Here is a 22,423-nt window from a genome sequence, read left to right as displayed (position 1 = left end):
CAGAGCAGCGGGATCAGGGCCGAAATGGGCACGGACATCACTGCATGCTGGTTGGTTCCAAAGATGCCAGGAGGGCCCAAGGGCCTCAGCCCTGCAGCCTGGAGGCTGCGCATGCACTCTTCATGAAACTGGCATCGGGCTTCTGGAATGAGCATGGTGTTGGAGACCAGGAGAAGAGACGGGATCACTGCCACGAATCAGACTCATCTCTCTGCTTTGCCTGGGGACTTAGCTGTTACACACACGTTTCTCCTCTGGACTTCATGACTCTCCTATTATGGGTCAATTAAGAATTATGTTCAATATTTTACAAATGAAAATGAGGCTTAGTCAGAGGGACACAGCGAAGAAAAGGCAGAACCAGGAGTTGCCCTCAGGCATCCCGTCTGGGGCAGCTTGACGCAGAGGAAGGAGCGTGGATTGTGGGCTTCAAAAGGTGCGGGTTCAAATCCTGGGTCTGCTTCTTCCCAGCGACGTGCCCTGAGACAAGACACCGCTTCTCCCCGAGCTTCTATTTCTTCTGCTGACATTCGCCCAGAGACCTCAGCACCGCACAACATTCCCCCAAGAGATCCCCATAAAAGCACTGTGAGACAGGTGCTTTTCTCATCAGCCCCACGTTTCAGAAGAAGACTTGGGAGCACAGGCAGGCTGTGTAACGAGCCCGGGGACACACAGCCAGGAGGTTGGAAGACCCAGGATTCTGAACCCCGCTGAATGCCCACCCCACAAACACCTGAGAATCTAAAGGAGTCATTTCTGGGACGTGGAGCCTGAGAAGGTGGGTAGATAATCACGGTCCCTTATTCGCCTATCTCTTTCTCCTTAACTCGAGGATTCCAAAAAGAGACTGTGAGGGAGGAGCGCTGAGGAGATTGTACTGCACAGCCTTGTGCAGTCCCTCGAGGGGCTCCAGGCTGTGGGGGCTCTAGAAGAATCCATAGGAGGCTGGGAGGAAGCCCTGGCCTGTTAGCTTCCCCAGGAAAACCTCCCAGTGGTTGTAACTGGACTCCTGGGCCTCTGCAGCTGGCCTGGGGAGCCCAGCCCAGGGAGGCCCAGCCCAGGGAAGCCCAGCCACGGCCTTTGGCCTCTAGGAAGGGGTGGGCCGAGGGGTCAGGGGTGCAGTGAGAGGGGCACGGCAGGGGTGCAGTGCACTCGGGTAGGCCCGGCAACCCCCTGCACCCCGGAGCCCGAGCAGCTGCCTGCGTCTGTCAGCCGCCCCGCGGGGCGCGGCCAGGAGGCCCCCGTAGGCCTCTACATCTTCCTGACAGGCCTCTCTTCAGAGGCCAGGAAAAAACAACAGTCCCTCCCCTCACGGCAGCCCATTTGTTAGATGAAGGCCGGGAACCAGCACCTTTAACCTCCTCCAAGTCAGCATTTCCCCCTCTGGGCCCCGCAGGCCCCCAGACAGAGATGGATGGAAGTGGCTGTTTGTGGAAAAAAAGCCCCGTGACTGTGCGGCCAAGGGGAGCAGGGTTTTCAGGAAGGGAGGGGACCCCGCTTCTGGTTGTTGTTGGGGTGGCAGGAGGAGGAAGAGGAAGAACGTGCGTCAGGAGGATGGTCGGCCACACCTGAGCCATCCCAAGGAACTTTTGGAATTTCCCCCATTGTGAGACAAGCAGGCTTGTCCTTGGCGCCAAGGACCGGACCTGCTTCCCTGTGTGCTAGGCACCCCACCCACCTGTGCCTGGAGCCACAGGGTGTCTTGGGGGGAGCCTGGGGTCTGGGGCTGGGCACGAGGTGGGGCCTGGCCTTTCAACAGCTCAGCGGTTTCAGGCAAGTCACATCCCTCTTCTGAGCCTCAGTTTCCCCACTGGCAAGAGGGAGATGACAGTTTTAGCCTCTTGTGGCTGTTTGGAGGCTACATGAAGGGATGTCTGTGACCAGAGCTGACTGATGGTAGTGGGTGAAGCAGGTGAGGCTCATTGTGCCTTCTCTTTCCTTACCCTGCCAGAGCACCGGGCAGGTCACGTCTTCTTGGAGGGTGAAGATGGCCCAGCCTAACCCCTCAATACCTCCCCCCACTTCTTCCTCTTCCTTTTCTTCCTATTCCTCTTCTTCTTCTTCAGATTGATTTTATTTATTTTGAGAGAGAGAAACAAAGCAGGCGGCGGGGCAGAGGAAGAGGGAGAAAAAAGAAAAATCCCCAAGCAGACTCCCCACTGAACGTGGAGCCCAACGCAGGGCACCTGAGATCATGACCCGTGCGGAAACCAAGTCTCAGAGGCTCAACTCACTGAGCAGCCCAGGCACCCCTCAATACCTTCTTCTAAGGCAACCCAACAGAAGGTCATGATCTTGGCCTTGGGAACCAGGAGAGTCTGGGTTCAAGTCTCAGCTCAGCCATGAATAAGTGGCATGGTTTTGAGCAGCTCACTTTATTACTTGAGCCTCAGTTTCCTCATCTGTAAAGTGGGGAGAAACTTTTCCTTCCTCCTCCATTAAGGATGGGACAGGAGACAGACAAGTTCTGAATATGGCAGAAATGTTTCTGAATCAGGGCGTTTACTCCTGGGCCTGGGATTTATCTGGAATGTGTATACCCTTGGCTTCTTGCAAGGCCTTTTTATTTTTAAGATTTTATATATTTGAGAGAGAGAGTGCCTGGGAGTAGGGTGGAGGGGCAGAGGGAGAGGGAGAGAGAGAATCTCAAGTAGACTCCCCACTGAGGGCAGAACCCGCCCTGAGCTCACGCCCTGAGCCAAAATCAAGAGTTGGACGCTCAACCGACTGAGCCAGCCAGGCACCCCGCTTCTTGGGTTTGAGGCAGCACGATTGTTACTGCTCTATGGGGATTTTGTGAGACTCAGATAATAGGATGGTTGGGAGAGAAGGGAATAAAGCCCAGAATACAATTCTCATGATGGTAACAGATGCCTCTGCGAAACCTGCAAGCTGGGACCGGGGCATTCTGCCCTCGGGAATCGACGACGGGGTCTTTCCCTACAGCCTCGAAATCACCAGAGTTCAACAGAGCTAGCCACCTCGGATGAAAGTTTTCTCTTGTGTGCTTATCTCTGGTGCTGCCTGTCACTTGTCTGCTCCCAAGATTGTGGGCGGAGGAGTGGAAAACCCAACAGTGCACTCAGGGGCCTGCATCAGAGCCCTGGCTCTTGGAGGACAGATGACCTCAGTTTCCCCAACTGAACAGCAGCAGCTCACGGAAGACAGGAGGTACAGACATTCGGAATGTGCTCCGGAAACAGGGCCCTTTCTGGGCTTCTCAAGGAGCTGGGGTGCCTGTTGACTTGCACAGGGGTAGGACGGTGTCCCTGAGGGGGATGGGGCCCCCGACAGGGAAGGGACAGGGGAACTTGGGTCACGTAGGGAGACCCAAGTTTATCAGAATAACAGAAGGGGAAATGCACACAGCGTCTGTTATTCTCGCCAAGAAAAGGAGTCCGAGGTGGCTGTCCAGCTGGGGATGGCCATTCACCCACGTCATCAGGGCCACACGCACCGTCACTCTCTCTGCCTCCTGCCTCCAAGGGTCTCCTCATCCAGCTGGTGGTTCAAGCTCCGCTGTCCCGTCGGCATTTCAAGTGGCAGGAAGAGGGAAGGACCTACAAGAGTTCCCCACCTCTCTACCCCATTCAAAGGGGCTTGCTGGAAGTGCTGGTCCACAACTGATCTTAGCCCCATTGGCCAGCACCTGCCACCTGTCACCTGGCCACCCGTAGCCTCGAGGGAGGCTGGCCCCCTCAAACCCAGCCTCCTCTTCCCCAGCAGAGGCCCTTCTCCTCAGAGAAAGTCGATAAGGTAGGGCAGCTGGAGAAAATACAGGGTGCCCAGTGGGTATTTTCCACATAATATTTGGGACATACTTGGGCTAAACATTATTTGTTGCTTCCCTGAAATTTCAATTTCACTGGGGATCTTTCCCGTGCCCCCTCCCTGCCCCACCCAAATCCAGCAACCCTCATCTGAGGCAAAACAAATCTTCTTAACCAGGGCCAGGGCCTTAACTTTCTTCTTTTTTAAAGAGTTTTTTTTTTTCTAAGATTTTATTTATTTATTTGACAGACAGAGATCACAAGTAGGCAGAGAGGCAGGCAGAGCGAGAGGAAGGGAAGCAGGCTCCCTGCTGAGGGGAGAGCCCAATGCGGGGCTCGATCCCAGGACCCTGGGATCATGACCTGAGCCGAAGGCAGAGGCTTGACCACAGAGCCACCCATGTGGCCTTAACCTTCTGAGCCAAGGTATGTGCACTTTGACCAAGGGCTCTGGAAGGAAGGAGCGTTCTGGGGAGCCTGCCAGGGGGAGGGGTGGCAGGCCATCAGGTAGGTCTGCCTCTGGGGGTGGCTATCTAGGCTAGTTAGAGTTCAGGGTCCCCCAGTAAGGTCTCCCTTGGAGGCCTTTTGAATGAGACAAAGTAGCAGGGAGGTGGAAGGGCAAGCAGGTGGAGGGAATGAGGACAAAGGTGAGCACCCCCGGGGCAGTGAGTGCTGAACGAGAGAAGCAGGGTGGCCACAGGGCTGGTTGGGGCTCAAGTCTGGGAGACCCTGGAGCCGCCCCCCACTTCCCGGGGTACACTTTTGTAGCCTTCCCCTGTGAGGCGGCAGTGCCATTATTTGAGGAGTGGGGGAACCAGCTAACCAGATAGGACAGCAAACCGGGGATTTATGTGGTGTGGGAAGAGCTCGGGTTTCCCTCACTGTTTATCCAGCAGTATTTTTTAAAACAGAAATCAGCGCAGGTAACCACAGCTGTGAGTGGCTGTGAGGGCTGTGTGGGTGGGGGTGGTGGGGGTGGTGGGGGTCTCCTCCACAGTGCTCTCCTCTGCCTGGGCCCGGAGGTTGCTGAAGGAATGTGCCTCTCCCCAGCCAGGGTCCAGGTGGGAAGGTGGTTCTGGGAAGGTCCCTGATGGCTCTCCCTTCCCTGGGATGAAGTCCAGCCTCCCTGGGGCAGCTGGGTGGGTCAAGGCCTAAAGCCTTACAGATCATGGAGTCTGGGGTCACAAACCCACTTGGGGCCAGGCAAGTAGACACAAGCTAGGGGGGCCAGATGAGGGGGATGGGAGCGGGATGCAATGAGAGACAGAGGGGCCCCCACAGCGACTTGGCACAACCTGTTTTGTCTGGCAAGAGCGTAGTCTGAGTTTTGCCATTAAAAAAAAAAGAGAGAGAGAAAGAAGGCCATGATTCTAGATTTTTACAGGTAACCTCTCTATTCTTAAATGTTGCCAATAAATTTCAAACCCTACTAATCAATTAAGAAAGGCCTTTGGGCAAAGTTTAGTTCTTGAACTGCCAGGCTCTGGTCTTCTCCAAATCTGCCTGCTCCCCATTGTATGGATGGTAAAACAGAGGTCCAGGGTGGCCTAGTGGCTCACCCAAGGCTGCCCTGGTTGCCATGGGAAAAACCACGGGTCCAGGAAACCTGTCTGGTGCTCTTTGCTTGAGCTCGAAGGCTTGCTGGCCAAGCCCTCAGTCTTCCCAAGCAGTTCTTAAGTGCTTCCTGAACACCTCTCATTTCTACAGACATGCCATTTACGTACACACCCATAACCCACTTGAGTCTGGCAATGACCCCAAGGGAGCAGGTCTGGCATTAATTCCATGTTTTACAGGTGAGGAGCCCGAGGCCGGAGAAACTAGGGGGCAGGCAGAGTCACCCTGTCAGGCAGGCCTGGAGCCAGAGCCTCCAATTCCAGATCTGCTGTTTCCCACCCCCAAACTCTGACATCCTTGGGGGATACGGCCAGAGATGGATAATAAACTCCTCCTACAAGGAACAGAAAATGGATGGGGTACTTGGGTAAACGGAGGATTCTTCGTAACTTAAAGTTAATTGAAAATCCATAGGTTATCAATTTTCCAAGCAAGAGAATAGGAGGTATTTCAAAGAGCAATTATACGAGGCATGGTTTAATCTTTCTTTGATGATTCTGACGGAATGTAATGCCTCAGGGCATCGTTATGAACACCAATAATTACTGCGTAGGGCTGGGAGACAAGCTCTCATCCATTCCCCCTGGCTGTTTGGGGCGGAGAGGACGGAGAGCACATGTCTGTTTCACACGGCTCGCTCTGTCTTTGTCTGTTTCAGGGAAAGCGCCGTGTCCCCGCAGGGATTTTGCCAGCCTTCCTCTTCTTCTCCTGTACAACGGGGCTGATGCCAACTTCCCTCTGTACTCACTGCACCGGCTTCTACCTAACAAAGGGCCTCCGATCTCACGCAGCAGAACGGGAAGGAGCCTCCCATCATTGTGTGTACTCGCTTTATTTAACTGCAGAGGAGGCTGAAGCCCAGAGAAGTGAGGGTCTTGTCCAAGGCCACTGCTAGAATCTGGGTGTTCGGCTTCCTAGACTTTCCCGAACACCACGCGGAGGCCAAAGAGACCTCCGAGAACGGAAAGATTAACATGGTGACAGATGTCAACGGAGGCGCCCGAGAGCTCTCTGCTCTCACAGAGGCTGCACAGAGGCAAAGGTCAGAGCCCCCCAGGCCTCAGGAGAGGGCCTGCTCAAGTCCAGAAAGGAGGCGAACCCACCATGAGGTTTATGGTTTCATGAATGTCACAGCATTTTAAAATGTGGTAATTTCGAGTGTGCAGCCTCCGCGGGCCTCTCTTCTTTTAATTGAAGAAATAAACAATCCCCCCTAAGGCATGCTTGGCCACAGAGAAAGGCAGGTGCAGTGTTCACCAAGGAGAGCAGAAGCCTGGCAGGACTCTGTCAGGGAGGAGGAAAGAGAGAACAAGCTGGCTTTGCCTGAGCCCCAGGACAGGCAGGTCGCAAGGGGTACGCCACACACCTAAGCACACACACACACAGACACACACACACACACAGAGAACACAGTCACAGATGCTCCATCGAGATCCTCCCAGGCACACGCACATGCAACTAGATGTGCTAGGAGGCACAGCAGGACAGAAGTGTCCCCATATCCTTCTCCCTCTAACACAAGGGAAGGTTCGCTGTCATCAGCCGCCGCGGGGTACCGTTTCATGAGTCCAAACACTCAGACCGTAGGGCACAGAGACAAGCTCTGAATCTCTGAGGTGCACGGGCTCTCTGGTCTGTCACACGCGTGTGCACACACACGTGTGCACACACCGATGCACGTCCTCAGCTTTGGCTTAGTCTGAGTGCTGATGGGAGGTGACATTTTCCAGCTGCCACCGTGTTTGTCTGCTTAACTCACCATCATTGCTCCCGCATTTGGTGCCCAAACCCTCAGTGTCCCAGTTCTTGGACCTTCGAAGCTTCTCACACCCTGGTCCAAAGGGTCTTCCCTTGGACCCTCCGGAAGAGCTTTCACCTACGCTGAGAGGAAGAAGACGAAAAACTGGTTCCAGGATTTAAGGCTGAAACATTTTAGCGCTAGAACAAGACGATGAGCCCTGGGGCGCCACCTGGTGGTATGAGGCAAAATGGCAGCACATTCTGCAATGGGCACCCACCTAAGCTTCTATCTCCCGCAGTGCCAGAGGGACGGGGTGTCAAGCTTCTATGTTCACCTTGCAAACAGCTGCATGAAGACATGGAGGGCGGGGAGAGAGCTACCTGCAGGTTACTGAGCCCCTCCCTTCCAACACAGCCTCAGACTTCTGTCTGCCCCAACTTCTCTTTTTGGATTTTAAATGGAAGACCTGTGAAAGTCGGTGGGGTGGACTGGCTGTCCTCACTACAGGACTTTGATGTCCCCTGCCAGTGAGACCCAGTAGCCCAGCTGGAAGGCAGATGCAAATAGAGCCTGCCTTTGCCTTGTTCATGCCTATGGAGGCTTTCGTAAGTAGGCCATCAAAGGTGGCCACATCTTCCTCCCAAATCTCATGGTGATGGCTGCCCAGGGCAGACTCTTGGGCTGGAGAAAGTCCTGGTCTTCCCTGGGTACAGGGTTGGCTTGGCCAGGGACCCCCAATCCATGCGGACAGGTTGAGATTCTCTGACTCCTCCTTCCTTGATTCCACAGCCCCTCACTGACAGCCTTCCTCACTGCAGACAGGGGATGGTGGGCAGTGGTGTGGCCTGTATGGGGTATTGGGTGGTGGGGGGTGGGCAGGACTCCCACCATAGAGAGCTCCTGGAGGGCAGTCAGGATGGGCATGGTATGATCAGATCTCAATGCTGGAAAAATCTGGTAGTATTCCAAGAAGACCTTCCTGTTGGCAAGTTGATCGTGACCGATGCTGCTGAGAGTCCACACGCGCGGAGTTCCGTGCATCAGGGTGTAGAAGTCTCAGGGCCCTTTCCAGTGGCTAGATTCCCTGCACAGTGAAGACCTGGGAAGGTCCCAGGAGGGTGGGGCTGCAGCAGGGTGAGGAAGGAGGGGTAGGACTCCAGAGGCCCAAAGGCTGGAGGGAAATACGTGAGCTCTAGGTGGTAGGGGTGTGTGTCGGGGGAGGGATGGGAAAGAACAAAGCAAGAATGCACACGGGGCAGCCCAAAGTCAGGGCGGTGGGGGAACGGGAACAAAACCAAAAGGGAAGATTCAGTGTCCTCTTGGAAAGCTAGAGTGCAGGATGGGGAATTGGGATAAGGAGTCTGGAGGACAAGGGAAGTGGCTGAGGTTGTGTGTGTGGGGTGGGGGAGGTGAGTGTCTGCACCAGGGCACTGGGCTGCCCCAGGGTGAGCTAGGGGAGGCAGGGCCTGCAGGGGGCAGAGGAAGAGGGGCCTCCCAGGCAAGGAGGCCACGGGGGAATCAGGGAGAGAAATGGCCTGAGGTAGGCTGCTGCAGGTGGGGAGCAGAAGGCAGCGGGGTTGCAAGAGGCTCATGCTTCCAGGGGCTATGAGCTCAACAGGTCCCTAGGGTTTGACCCTGGAATGCCCCTGGGCTGGCAGCCGGCTCAGGTCATGATCTCAGGGTCCTGGGATCGAGTCCCGCATCGGGCTCTCTGCTCAGCAGGGGACCTGCTTCCCTCTCTCTCTCTCTGCCTGCCTCTCTGTCTACTTGTGATTTCTCTGTCAAAATGAATAAATAAAAAACAAAAAATCTTTAAAAAAAAAAAAAAAAGCTCCTTAAATTACTACCAGACGTGGATTATCTGGGTCTCAGGGTCTTCTATAAATTCAGGGGTTGGGGGGCACCTGTATTTAGACCAGAGGAGGCCAGCCTGCCCTGAACAGTCACTGAGCCGCACACTGAACTTGAAAAGCACTCAAATCCAGGCAGAGGGAGGGACCGGAGGGCAGAGTCAACCCGCCTCACTCCCAGCATGAGACGGAAGATGGAAGATTCTCAAAGGAGCAATGGGTGTTCCTCGGGCCTCTAACGTGTCCGGCATTTCTTTCTTCACTATCTCCCGCCATCCTTCTTTCTTGACTTGGAAATCAGCAAAGAAATTTCAAAGCCTGGGACGCCTGGGTGGTGAACGACTCTTGATTTCGGCTCCGGTCCTCATCTCAGGCTTTGCACTCAGCAAGCGGAGTCAGCTTGAGATTTGCTCTCCCTTGCACCCTGCCCCTCACCACCCCCCCAAGTAAATAAATCTTAAAGGAAAAAAAAAAAAGGCAAGAAAAGAAAGTTTGAAGCCTGGCTTTGCCCGTCACTGGCTGTGTGACCAGGGTCAGGTCCTGCGACATGGTGGGGCTCCCCGGGAGCCTCTCTGGCTGGGGCTGGGGCACAAATCTGAGAGGGCTGTTACCACGCTCCAGGGCTCTTCACCTCCCTTGTTTAAAAATCTTTTCTCCTCTGAGAACCCTCTTTCCCTTTGTGTTTCCGTGCTCACCGCGCTGGCCTCAGGGGGGCTTAGGCTGCAGTGAAAGACCAAGATGAAATGTCACACTGCTTCCGATTTCCTGGGGGTGAGACAGAGTCCCAGGCAGCTCCGTGGAAGGCTCGGAGGCCCCTGGGCAGCCCAGGGGGAGGCTGTCCCTGGGTGTGGCAGGGGCTGCTTGAGGGGACCAGAGCATCTGCCTCTTTCTTCCCCAGAAAAGGGCATTGTGGCCCCTGCTCCTGGGTCCCAGGACACCTTAAATCCCTCTGTTGGAGGAGAGTTTGGGCTGTGGGTCCCTCCTTGACCAACTGGGCAAGGCTGGTGAAAGGCCATGCCTGGGGGGCCCTCGCTGGCACAACCATCCTGATTGCCCTCCCGTGGAGGCCTGTCTGAGGGACCCCAGCCTCCAGCCCCATCTTGCTCTTCATGGAACAAAGCCCTGTTTCCAGTAATTTGATTTGATGGCTTAGGCAGTGGGGAGGAGGACCCAGAACCCCAAGGCTTAGGAGATTCATGCCAATTCCTCCTTAGGGGAGAGAGAAGACAGCCAGGACAGACTGGCAGAGTTGGGGGGGTGGTTGGAAGGAAACTTCACCTCTACTGACCACCAAGCCCAACCCCAACTCCCACGGACTCTGATTTGGTATTATTTACCAAAGAAGCTGCCTACACTGGCCTCTGATTTCTTCCTGTGGCACCTGTGACGTTTCTTAGTTTTGGATCAGAGACCCCCAGTGTCTGCATGGTGGTCAACCTTTGGCCCCTCAGTTACTCTGGGCAGACTTCTAGAGGGGAGATGTGTCCCTTCCCGCTTGGGTTTTCTGAAATGGCAGAGGACGACCCCTCATCTCCTCCATACATACTGCCTGCAGAGACTCAGGGATCCGGGGCGCCCTAACCCTGCGATTTCAGCAGAGACACCAAGAAATCCTCAGCCTTTCCATCACCAACCGGGAGCAGAACCTGGGAGCCAGGCGCGTGTTAGGGGGGATGGCGGGGGAGGAGGGGAAGGCACCTCCCGTTTGCTACAGGAGGCCTGATAATGCCCAGGGGCCGCAGGCGTCGCTGTCCAGGGCACTTCCAGTTTCTGGGTGCAAGAGAAACGCCCTGGCAGGGTAGGACTCCCACGACTGGCTCCAGAGTGACCTCCGAGAGAGGAGTCCCGGGTCCCAGCGGTCTGGGCTCCAGGCAAAGCCGCTTTTAGGGCGAGTTTGCCGCCGGCTCCGGGACCCCAAGGAGCCCGCAGCCCCTGATCGCCCTCTGTCGGCCAAGCCTAGAACTGCAGCCCCGCCGGGCCGTGGTCTGTGGCCAAACACGGCAGAAATCAGGGAACAGCCCTGCAACACCGGAGTGAGGACCCACCTGGACCATTGCTCCCTTTTAGCTGCATGACCTGGGGCAAGCCGGCTGACCTCTCAGAGTCCTCCTTGTGACGTGGGAATAATAGTTGCACCTTTTCAGGGTCGACCTGAGGATTACATGGAACATATGGAAAGCACCTCACACACAGTAGGTGATTTTTTAAAAAAAGATCTTATTTATTTATTTGACAGCCAGAAATCACAAGTAGGCAGAGAGGCAGGCAGAGAGAGAGGGGGAAGCAGACTCCTGGGACTCGATCCCAGGACCCTGGGATCATGACCTGAGCCGAAGGCAGAGACTTTAACCCACTGAGCCACCCAGGCATCCCACACAGTAGGTGATTTTTAATGGTAGTTATTAGGAATAATGTCCATCTCACATACTGGCTGTGAAAGAGATGAGGTTCCAGAAGGCTCCTTATAAAGGTCAAATAATCAGCAAATGCTGAGGTGAGGCAGTCAGTATGTTATTAATACTTCCTGCAGCAGTGCCCCCCCCAGGGGGGCTGTCAGGAGTCACCCTCTGTTTTATTATGGACACTGGCCTGTTCTTGTTTTCTTCCTTTTATTTACTGCTTATTCTGGGGTTGGAAGGTGTGGGGAGGGCCTGAATCCAATGAGATGGGGTACAAATGCCTCTCGGCTCCCAGGGAGGGTTTGAAGACTGTCCCTCCCAGCTTAGGGAGGGGCAATTATCTGCTGCAAATGATTTGCACTTGGCCTTTAATGGGCCATCAAGATATACCAAGAAAGACCCAGAAATGTGGAGGCCAAAAGGGTGTGGGGTGGGACCTTAGGGGAGAATAAGGGGACAATCAGTAAACAAGGGGGTGCTGGATTTAGGGACAGTTGTGGTGAGGCAGTTGCCGAGGCCCCTTCCTGAGCCAGGAAGGGTTGGTGAGTGGACAGCAAGAAGGACCAGTGAAATCAATTTTGCCAGTATACATAGCTGAGACAGTCCCACGGCCTGTGCCCACAGCCCTGCCATTGGATCATCCAGTCTGCGCCCAGGATGGGAAGTTGGCTCTGTCTCTTCACCCATTACCTGGACCCCTGGAGCCTTAAAGCAAGCAAGACACAGGTGTGGTGATGATTCCCCCCACTTGTACTTGGGACGAGGGCTCCAGGGAACACAGGGAACCCTCTTACACACAGGTCTTCTGGAGGGTCTTCCTCAAGGGCTGAGCCCCTTGGGAAGGAAGGGTCATGCCTTCATCTGAACTGCTCCAAAAGCAGTGTCATCCCACGGAAGGGCTAGAGGGTGATGGGGGCCAGCTGGGTGAGACTGAGAGGTGAGGAGGGAAGAGAGAGGGTGGAGGGGGAAGGAGGGAGGGTGTTTATGTTTATTCTCAGAGAGTGTGCGGAGAGGCCAGGCCAATTTGCTGCTCCCCAACCGTTCTCTAGCTCTGTTGGGGTGGGTGGACGGTCCCAGCCTGGGCCACACCAGATGGGCCTTCATGCCCCTCCTCCGTGTTCCTCAGAGAACTGCCCCTGAGAGACTTTCGTTCAGAGAAGAAAATGGCTGGCTGATGGGGAAAGACACTGCAGATGGAAGGGAGCTCAAGCCTGCTGCCCTGAGTATTAAAATGATTTAAGAGAGACAGAGGTCACCCTCTCATGACTGAAAGCCATCCTGAAATGAGGGTTTGCAGCTACTTCTAGGCAGAACTGTATGATGAGATAAAATAGCTCAACTCCTGACCATTAAGTCATGAAGGCCATGGCCATCGTAAATCTCGGTCCTGCAGCCCTCTCTGTCCTGTCTGGAAACGCAGCCCAGCCAATGCCCGCTGGTTTGGGAGGACCTTTACCCAGCCTGGCAGTGCCTCTGGGGCTGCCTTCAGTGGCAAGGATTCTAGGGCCCCCAAAAGCCATTCTGCACATTCGCCATTTTTTCCTGGGTGATCTAGAAGTCTTCCGGATCCGTTCCAGCTCAAATCCTCCACAGCTCACATCGGACAAGTGGGCCCTGCCACTGGATGTCCAATCACTTCCGGCGGGTAAGCTTCTCTTCCTGAATCTTAATTTCTTCGTATTGGAGCATGCGCAGCAAATAGCTCCCGGGCAAGGTTGCTTGTGAGGATGAAATGAAATAATCGTAGAGTGCATCCAGCTACAAAACATGCCTTGTGTCCTTTTCTTACAAACCCTGGCTTAAGTTCTGTCCCCTTTTCCTGTATGTCCTTCCCCTATTGTCTCCTTGGCCAAGTCCTACCCATCCGAAAGGGCCTCCTCCATCGGGGGTGGGGAGGGGATTTTCCTGATTCACCCAAGTACAGTTGAGCTCCTGATTCTTTCCATGATGACATTTAGGGCCCTTTGGTATGGTGGCTTTAAGATTTAGAGGCAAGGTGACTGATGAATGAAAATGACTGGGTTTGTTTTGTGTTTGAGGAGCTAGGGAAGGGAGATGGAGTTAGAGAAGGTAGTGGTTAGGGGCAATTTCAGACTGAGAGATTTGGGGTTAGGGGAGATGGGGTTATTGGAGTTGGGGTTAGAGTTCCATTTCTGGGCTGGGAGATGGAGGAAGCCCCTCCCTGACACCTCCCAGACACTGAGTCTGCAATTTCACAGATCGCCACCAGGTGTCAGTGGTCTCCCCAAGGCGGGCGGCGGGGGAGGCGGGGGAGGCCCCTGAAACCGAAATTATCTGGGCGGTAATCAGGGCTGGTCTAACCCCATATTAATGTGGTTAGACCTGCAGTTCTCGCTTCTACTGCCCTGACACACCTGTGATGATACTCACTGGCACCCTGCTGGGAGTTCTACGAGTCCTATCACACAGGATCTTTGGGAGGATTAAATGACTTAATACGAGGTCAAGTGCTGAATCAGAGCCAGGCCCGTGGCTGGGCTACCTGAGTTCATTAGCTCTTATTCTTATTAGAAAAGGCCCCACCCTATCCACTTACTGTTCACTTGCGTCAGATGCCAGGTTCAGAGCACTGTTCTTTTAAGATGGTACAGAAAGAGCTGGGTGGGAAGGAGCTAGTCAAAACCGACCTCTCATCTAAGACAGCAGGGCTGGCGCCATGGGTGGGGGGACCTGTATGGTGACACCGGCCCCGCCTTAGAAGGCCTCACATTTAGTTTCCTGCTCTGCTGTTGTCATCTCAATATTCTACTTCTTCTTTAAAAAAAAAAAAAAAAAAAAGATTTATTTATTTGAAAGAGAAAGAGACTGCATGCAAGTCCGGGGTGGGCAGGGGGAGATGGGAAGGAGACTCCCCACCGAGCGTGGAGCCTCTGGATACTGAAGGCCCCTTGCCTTCCTCCTCCTCTGCTTCATCACAGGTGGGCGCCCTTCGTGGATTTGCCCCAGCCTTCCCCCCCCCCCGCCCCGCAAACCAACAATTTAATTAAAAAGTTCAAGCATATACCAACACTGGAAGAATTTTAGAGTCCACACCATGTACCCCATGAACCTGCCATGAACACTTCCTGTACCTGCTTCATTGCATATCTATGGTGAGGCTTTTGCCACCTTATCGACGCTCATTCTGGGTAGTTGTCAAGTACTGGGCTCTCGTCTCTGCTTCCGGGCGAGCTGGGAGCTTCCGGCCCTGCTGTCTCGCCCAAGGAAGACTCCTGGGCTCCAGGCTCAGACAGGTGGCAGGAGGAAGGAAAGCAGCTAGAGGTTCTGGAATACCCACCGGGGAAAGGTGGGGGGATCAAAGTTCCACCAGTCCTGTGGGATGGAGATTCAGAACAGATTAGGAGAGTTCTAGAATGCCAGGAAAGATGTCATTCTGGAGATTGTGGACTGAGATTCCTGCTTGTGACCACAGTTCCCATCAGTTCCTTATGTGCTTTCTAATGCCCCACATGGGGCTCCAAGCATTTGTCACAAATGTGATCTGTTGGGCAGACCCCCGAAGCCCTGTGAGGGGGGCAGGGAGGCGATGCTTCTCCTTGCTTTGCAGTGAGGGAAACTGAACCTCACAGGTTCCTTCAGCGACCTGCTCAAAATCCCAGGGCTCAAAGAGGCAGATCTAGGAACAATGTATAGGTCCTTGGACCCCCCAAAACCAGCCTTTCCTTTGATCCCATGAGAGGAGGGCAACAACATCTCATTCCCCTGGGTAATTTGAGAAAAACCATACACCAAATCAAAAAACAAACAAAAAACCAAAACAACCCCCGCCAAACCCAACCCCTACCCCCCCAACCCTTTCTCTTGGGGAAAAAAGAGGGTATCTGTACTGTGATTTACCTCTGAGAGTGTGGTTGATCACACTTCAAAGGGTTAGAACTCATTTCTCCAGTTTTCCAGCTTGGGCCAGGAGCTCAGAACCTTGGGCTTCTCCCTGCCCCGCCCACATCCCCGCCCCCTCCCAAGTGCCACTGGCGGACGACACCTGTATTATTGCTAAGGGTTAAAAAGCCCCCGAATCAATAAAACCCATTAATGAGTGTTGGTACCTCGAAGGCTACAGATAAACCCCTTCTACTCAGTGAGCTCAATCCCATAAAACAGCTCTCCCCTTTCGATCCTGGCATTCATTTGATAGAAAATGTGGAGAAATTTTTAAAAGGTGACTTACTAATTGCCTGTAAAATAAAAGGCAGATGGAAGCTTTATTACAGTTGAAGGAAGTCGGGAATATTAAGGTAAAATGTCAAATAACAATTGATTTTCCTCAGACATAAAGGGGCGATTTATGGCTTCCTAGTTACTACAAATGAGAAATTATTTGAAGTTCTAAAAAGTATGAGAAGAAATAAAGATTAAATAGAAGATGAAATCATAGGGATTTCTCGGGGAGGTGACCTCAGTGCCCCCTGGGGGCTTGAATTCATGTGGCTGAGGGCCCGGGCAGCTGGGGCTCGCGTGGCAGCTTCAAGATTTAGAGGCGAGGGGTCTCTAAGGGGTGTTTGCTTTGTTAGAGGAACGAGGAAGGGGAGATGGGGTGAGACATGGTAGCGGTTGGGGTGACTGCATTCAGGATGAGGGCAGATGGGATTATTAGAGCTGGAAGAGAGCTCTGCCCCCCTAGCTAGCAGGTATTGGGGATCTGGAAGAGAAAAGGGCCAGCTGGCTTCCCTGGGACCACGAGGACCATCTTCCAGGCAGGTGGGAGCCCGGCCTTGCTGATCCCTGGACAGCAGGGATCACACACCCGTCTCATGGTACCATAGCACTAGCCAAGGTTCTGTGGTCACTTCCTGGTCTGGGCTAACCTGGTCTCCACACTGAGAGTCTGAGAGGACTTACTTCCTGGCTGTCAGACCCTGTGTGAAGGCTCGTCTTAACCTGGGGTTCCCCCCCCCCAGAAGCTTATTACCTGAGACACATATTTAAGGGCAAGCTGTTTATCTGAGAGGTGCTCCCAGTAAACTCCAGTAAGAGAGCAGGGAGTGAGGCAGGGAAGGGAAGGCGTCTTACAAAGGCCTGGCATGAGGCAAGTCGCCCCAGCTCGTGATGATGGCTTCATCCCTGGAGCTTAGGCAGCCAGTGTGGGAGCCTCATCTCCCGAGTTATCCCACCTGAAGGGGGAAGGGAGCTGGGGTATTTATACACCAACTCCACTGTCACTGGGGGAGGGGCATTCATCCTCTGGCACTTCTAGGCCCCCAGGGACTCAGACGTTTAGTCCTGTGGGCTCCAACAAGATGGGAGTCCTGGGGATCTGGGCCAAACACCTACAGCCTTGGCCTCTGTGCAGAATGGATTTGTGTTAATCCTTGTAACTCCCCTCACATGCATATCAGAGCTCATGCTTTGTGGAAGGGACATTGCGGCTGAGGGAGGTTTTGACTTCCCTGCTAGTCATTAGGAGGGTTTAGCCCAACTAGAAGGGGCTCCATGATTTCTGACCTTTGTGCCTGATAAGTTCTTCATGGTAAGCCATCATCACGCGCTGGGAAGCGTGTTAAGCTGCACGTCCCCCCACCCCTGACTCTGCTCTGGCAAGGCAGAGTGTGGGGTAAGAGGGGTGTCCAGAATATGCACTTTAATGACCTGCCAGCCAGGACAGGCAGGGCCACCAGCCAGACTTTGAGAACCGACTAGACCACAGCCACAGCTGGCCTCTTTGTCCCAAGTTTCCACCTTCCCTCCTCCCTTCCATTTGGGTCTTTTTCTGGGGGCTCCCTCTGGGCGCCCTCTGAGCCATACCTCTGTCCCTTAGGGCCCAGGGAGGGAGAGAGGAATCCAGACCCCCACAGTTGAACTGAGTGGGGGCCCTCTCTGGCTCCCAAGGTCATGAGGGGTGGTGGGGACGGGGCTGAGAAGGGAAGAGAGTGCAAGGGAAGTGTCCCTGGTCAAGACTGCTGTTTCTGCAGCCTCTCTGGAGTAAGAGAAGTCCTTAGGAAGAAGGGGGAGAGTTTAGGGCGCAGTGATAACCCTCGGGTGGAGTGGCTTCTTCTCCCAAGACTGGTGCATCAGGCTGCAGAAAAGCCTCAAATAACCCAGAAAAATGGGAGAAAAGCCCCCACTGTAGCCCAGCGGGGAAGAGGGGCATCACAGACTAGGGGGCAGCAGGTGTGGGAGGCAGTGATATGCACAGCGCCCCCAGGAGATGCCGCCCTCTCCAGGGGTGATGTGGAGGGACCTTTGGGGTAGGGAGTCTGCAGACATTGTCAGGTAAACGTTGCTGTGACAATGTTTCTTTCTAGCCCTGTTAATTTCCTCTTGCTGCTGTAACAAAATAGCGCTTGTTTGGTGCCTGAAAACAACACAGATTTAGTATCTTATGGCTCTGGAGGGAAGCAGTTCTAAAATCCAGGTGTCAGCCAGGCTGCGCTCTTTCTTTAGGGGATGAGGATGTGGACATCTTTGGGAGAGGGTGGGTCTTGGTTCCCCCCACTTGTGTGATGAAGGTCGGCCCCTCCAGCTCCTTCGCCCTGAGTTTTTCATGGAGAGTGTATAGTCATTCCGGTTCAGGGCCTGGCAAGTCTCCCCGCTGTGTGTGCGCTGGGACGTGTGTGTGTTTAATCCTCTACATTTGGAAAGGGTCCTAATCCAATAAATGCTTAGGAGATTTCTCTAGAATAGATTAATTTTTACTAGAAAAAAAATATAATTGGTTGATGTGAAGGCTACTGGCCCGACAAATCCTCCTTGGCCATCTATCCGAGAAAGGAAAGGACCCCATAGACTCGCACATAAATATGCCATCCTCCCCGCAGGCCTGGCGAAGCACTCCGGGGAGGTTTCCCTCTGTGATTTATTCTTCATTAATAAGCTCTATGCTATATTAGGATCAGATTTATGACTCTGCCTTTCCAATATTTCTGACATTTCATCTGCAAAGAATTATAAACGTTATCTTGAAACTTTGCGGCTTCTCCTGGATGGTGCCTGGGCACCGTAGGGCCAAGGGGAGCGGGTGGGGAGCAGGACCAGAGGCATGTTTCCAGGGGGGAAGGAAACTTCAGCTTGCTTTCGGGTGGCCTGAGGGTTGTGAGCAGCTTGGGAGGTGAGTGGTTCCGGATCGACGGTGGCAGACCCCGGCCACGGTGGCCGCAGTGATGACAGGAACATCTTGTAGACACCTGCTAGGGGGCCGGGCACAGTGATTCACTCATTCATCAGTTCAGTGAGTATTTATTGAGTACTTACTCTGTGCCAAGCGTGGTGCGTGTTGCTTGCCGGTGGGGATACAGCACAAAACCCCAAAATGGAGCAAAGACCAAGATCCCGGCCCGCTCGCGGATGATGTCTAGCAGAGGGAGGAAAGCGGGGGCACCACAAATGAGGGGAGAAGGGTTTTGGCGGAAAAGGCAGGGTGAAGGGGGCTAGGATGCAGCGTGGGGTGGGCTGCGATGCTCGACTCGGGGCGATGTGACTCCCCCCTTCACCGATGAGCAAAGAGGCTCAAGGCAGGTAAGAAGCTACATGGTGACGAGCGACCCGGAGGGATGGTTTGCAAAATGCCCTCTCAGCCTCAGTGTCCGTTCTTTTCCGTGGCTGCACACCAGAGACTCCTGGGGACCTTAAAAATATTGTCACCCCGGTCCCCATCCCCCCCCTCCCCTGCCTAGGACGTGGGGGTTTCAAGCTCTCCATGCACCCCCCCCACCCCCGGGTAATCCTGTTGTGCTGAGAACCCCTGGCCTCAGGGCCCAGCCCAGGCGGTCAAGGCAGGGAGAGCTGCCTGTGAGTTCCAGCACTGCCTCTGCGCCGCAACCCCCAACCTGTTTTCTCACCTGTAGGATGTGGGCACGAATATTTGCCCCTGTGTTGTGAGCACGGTGCGTGGGCCACAGGGGCCATGTCCCAGGCTCCTGGGCGCCTTCCCCGCCAGCCCCTCACTCCCAGTCTCAGCCCACTCCCCGCCCCCCTGCCCCACAGTGGCTCTGATGATTCCACACCCACTCCACAGCTTGGAGGCCACTTGCTCAGAGATCCTGGAGCTCCCACGTGGCAGAGGGAGACACGGACCGGAGACCTTCGATGCTGCCAGAGCCGCCTGTCTCTGGGGAGGCAGAACTCTCATGTTCCTGAATCACATCGAGTCTGGGGCCCCCACACTGGAGCACAGGGAAGCCACCCCCCACCCCCAGGATCTACCGGTGTGTGTACCTCTGAGCGTCCCACGGGGCTGGGGCAAGATCCGAAGGGGCCGGCTTGAGGATTCACAGTTTGCCCCGGGGAGACCCCTGGCTACAAGGAAGACCCAGAAAGCCCAGATCCTCGGGCACTCTGTAGTGCTGACAAGTGCCCCTAGAGGTCACAGCAGCGAGCAGTGAGGGCAGTCAATGCCTGGCGGGAAGGAGGCAGGAGGGTAGCCCTCTCTGTCCATCACCCCCTTTCTGTTCATGGGCTCCCAGTAGGTTCCAGCATGGAGGGATGGGGCACTCACTCTCCACCCACTCCCTTGTTTGACAGATGGGAAAATTGTAATAACTCAGAAAAAATTAAGGCACTGGGTAGAAAGCGCAAATGACAGGTGTATGTGTGAGGTGTGTGGGGGCAGACAGAGGTCCAGAGAGGCTGTGACTGCCCTGCGCAGCAGTGGATATTCAACCAAGACAGGGAGGCTTCCTGGAGGAGGAGGGGCTAGGAGAGGCTGAAGGAGGGAAGCCTCATGTGGGAGTTGGAGGGTGCTGTGAGGGCGTCTACCACCAGTCCTCTGCCTGCATTTCTCCCAAATTACCCTTTCTCTCTGGGGGGCGGAGGAAGGGGGCGCTCTGTAGGCAAACAGCTTGACTGCAAGCTGGCAGGATGAGCTGGAGGAAGAGGAGCCCGGCAGGGCGAAGGGAAAGGCCAGGAAACCCAGGTGGAGGGGGAAGGTGCTTTCAGGCTATGGGGGCCTTGAAACCAGGCCTGTGCACTTGCACTTGAGCACTGGGCAGCCAGCATAGCAGAAGGGTGTGATGAGAATCCAGCCAGGGGTTAAGGAAGGAAGCAAGAGGCTTCAGGTCACAGATGCTAGGCCAAGTAGGTGAAAAGTGATTCAAAAGCTATAAACCCCGGTGCGGGTTCTGATGATGCTACTGCCCGAAGGACTCACGGAGGCCTGGGGAGGCCCCTGAGGAGGAGGCTGGAAGATTATAAATACCCCCACCTTGGACCAGTGGGGGCTGAGAGGAAGGACAAATCCGAAGGAGACACTGGGACCAGGACATCCATCTTGTATAGATGATAAAGGTGGAAATCAGCAATTGTCGGAGCTAGAGAAGGGGGAGGGGTGCAGCTGCCATCTACTGAGTCCTGCCGGATGCTGTAATAGTGCTGGGAAAACTGAGGCACAGAGAGGTTAAGTAATTTGCCTTAGATCACCCAACGAGTAAGTAGCAGAGCCTGGATGTGAAGCCAGGCAGACTCATTCCAAAGTCCTTCTAAAGCCAGATTGCCCAAATTTGCCAGCTGTAAGAATCTTCTGGGAGGTTATTACAAATGTAGATTCCCAGGCAGAGGTTCTCAATCAGTGGGATTAGGGACCTATTGCTTCTGTCTGTTGCATTGGCTAACTAACGCTTCCCTATTACTCAGGTTCAAACACAACGTGGGTGATAGCTTGTGTCTGGCAGTAGCCATCCACAACCAAGTCCCGACATGAATAATGGTAACACCAGCTCACTTTTCATGAGTACTCACAGGGTCAGGCTCTAGGCTAAGCATTTTACGGACATGATGCCACTGAATTCTCAGGACAACCTGTGAGGAGGCGTGTTCGCCTCGTGTTACCTCAGAGGAAGACCGGGAGAAGTTGTGTGACTTGCCTAAGGCCACACAGCTTAGAGAACCCAAGATTAAACCTGTTTTATCCTGGGTCAGAACTTTCCTTATCACTCCACTCTACCCCATCTCCCGGATAATATTTGGTCTAACTGGGCACTGATCACCCCCTCCCCCTTGCAGGGGAATGAGATTTTTCAGCTGTAGGAAGTCTCGGGATTGTCTGCACGTTAAGGAGGTTTTCAAATGTGTCCACATCAAATATTATTTCTCAAAGCAATGTCCTTCCCCTCCAGTGTGTACTGACAGCCTCCCCTTGCCAGGCCCTGGTAGGGAGAATGGAGTTGGAATCCCTACCTTCAGGGGCCTGAAGCCAGGAGAATTTTGTGCTCACTAAAGCAGAACTCTGAGCCTCGGCAATACGGATATTTTGGACCAGATCATTCTTTATCGTGGGCGGCTATCCCGTGCATTGTAGGATGGTCAACAGCATCCCTGGCCTCTGTCCATGGGATCCCAGGAACACCATCCAAAAATGTCTTCAGATATAGCCAAGTGTCCCCCAGGGGCCAACGCATACCCAGTTGAGACTTCTGTATCCTGTGCTCATCGTGGACTTAATTTCATTGACTCCATTGACATTGATCTAAAATGACCAATTCCATGTTCATATTAACATTTTTTTTTTTAAACCAGCAGCCTTTTATTTCCTAATACAGCACCACTCAAACTGAAGGTACAGCTAGATTTTGTGAATAATGCCTAAAGGATTTAGTTTTGTGGGCTGCCTAGAAAGTTCTGGTAGCTCAGACAGAAGTGAAACACCAGCCAGTGGCGCTGCAGCTGAGTTCTGACCAGCACTCTGGATCCCCTTAAAAGCCATCTATATTTGGGATGCTTAGCTAGGTCCTGGGGGGTTGAAAAACATATTCCTCCCTTCCTGTCCTTGAGGTTCTGGTTCTCTAGGTCTGGGGTGAGGCCTGGGTGTCTGTGCGTTTTGGAAACTCTACAAATAATTTAGAGGACCATCCAAGTCCATTTGTAATATAATATTTCCTCCCATTCATTGTTGTCCTGAGCCAGGCTGGAAATTAAGCCCAGAGTCTCGCTGGGATGCAGTTCTGAAATTGGCCATGAGATGTCGCTCTTCATCCATAATTCCCGGGCCGGTGGACAGCTTGGATGCAGGTGTTTTGGACTTCCCAGATAGGCCTTGGCTGATGGGTCAAATCCAAGGCACCCCGTGCCTTCTAGATGTACAGCCTCTCCACA

Source organism: Neovison vison, chromosome 5, assembly GCF_020171115.1.
Source record: "Neovison vison isolate M4711 chromosome 5, ASM_NN_V1, whole genome shotgun sequence".
NCBI classification, from domain to species: Eukaryota; Metazoa; Chordata; class Mammalia; order Carnivora; family Mustelidae; genus Neogale; species Neogale vison.
This window is presented reverse-complemented; position numbering follows the sequence as displayed.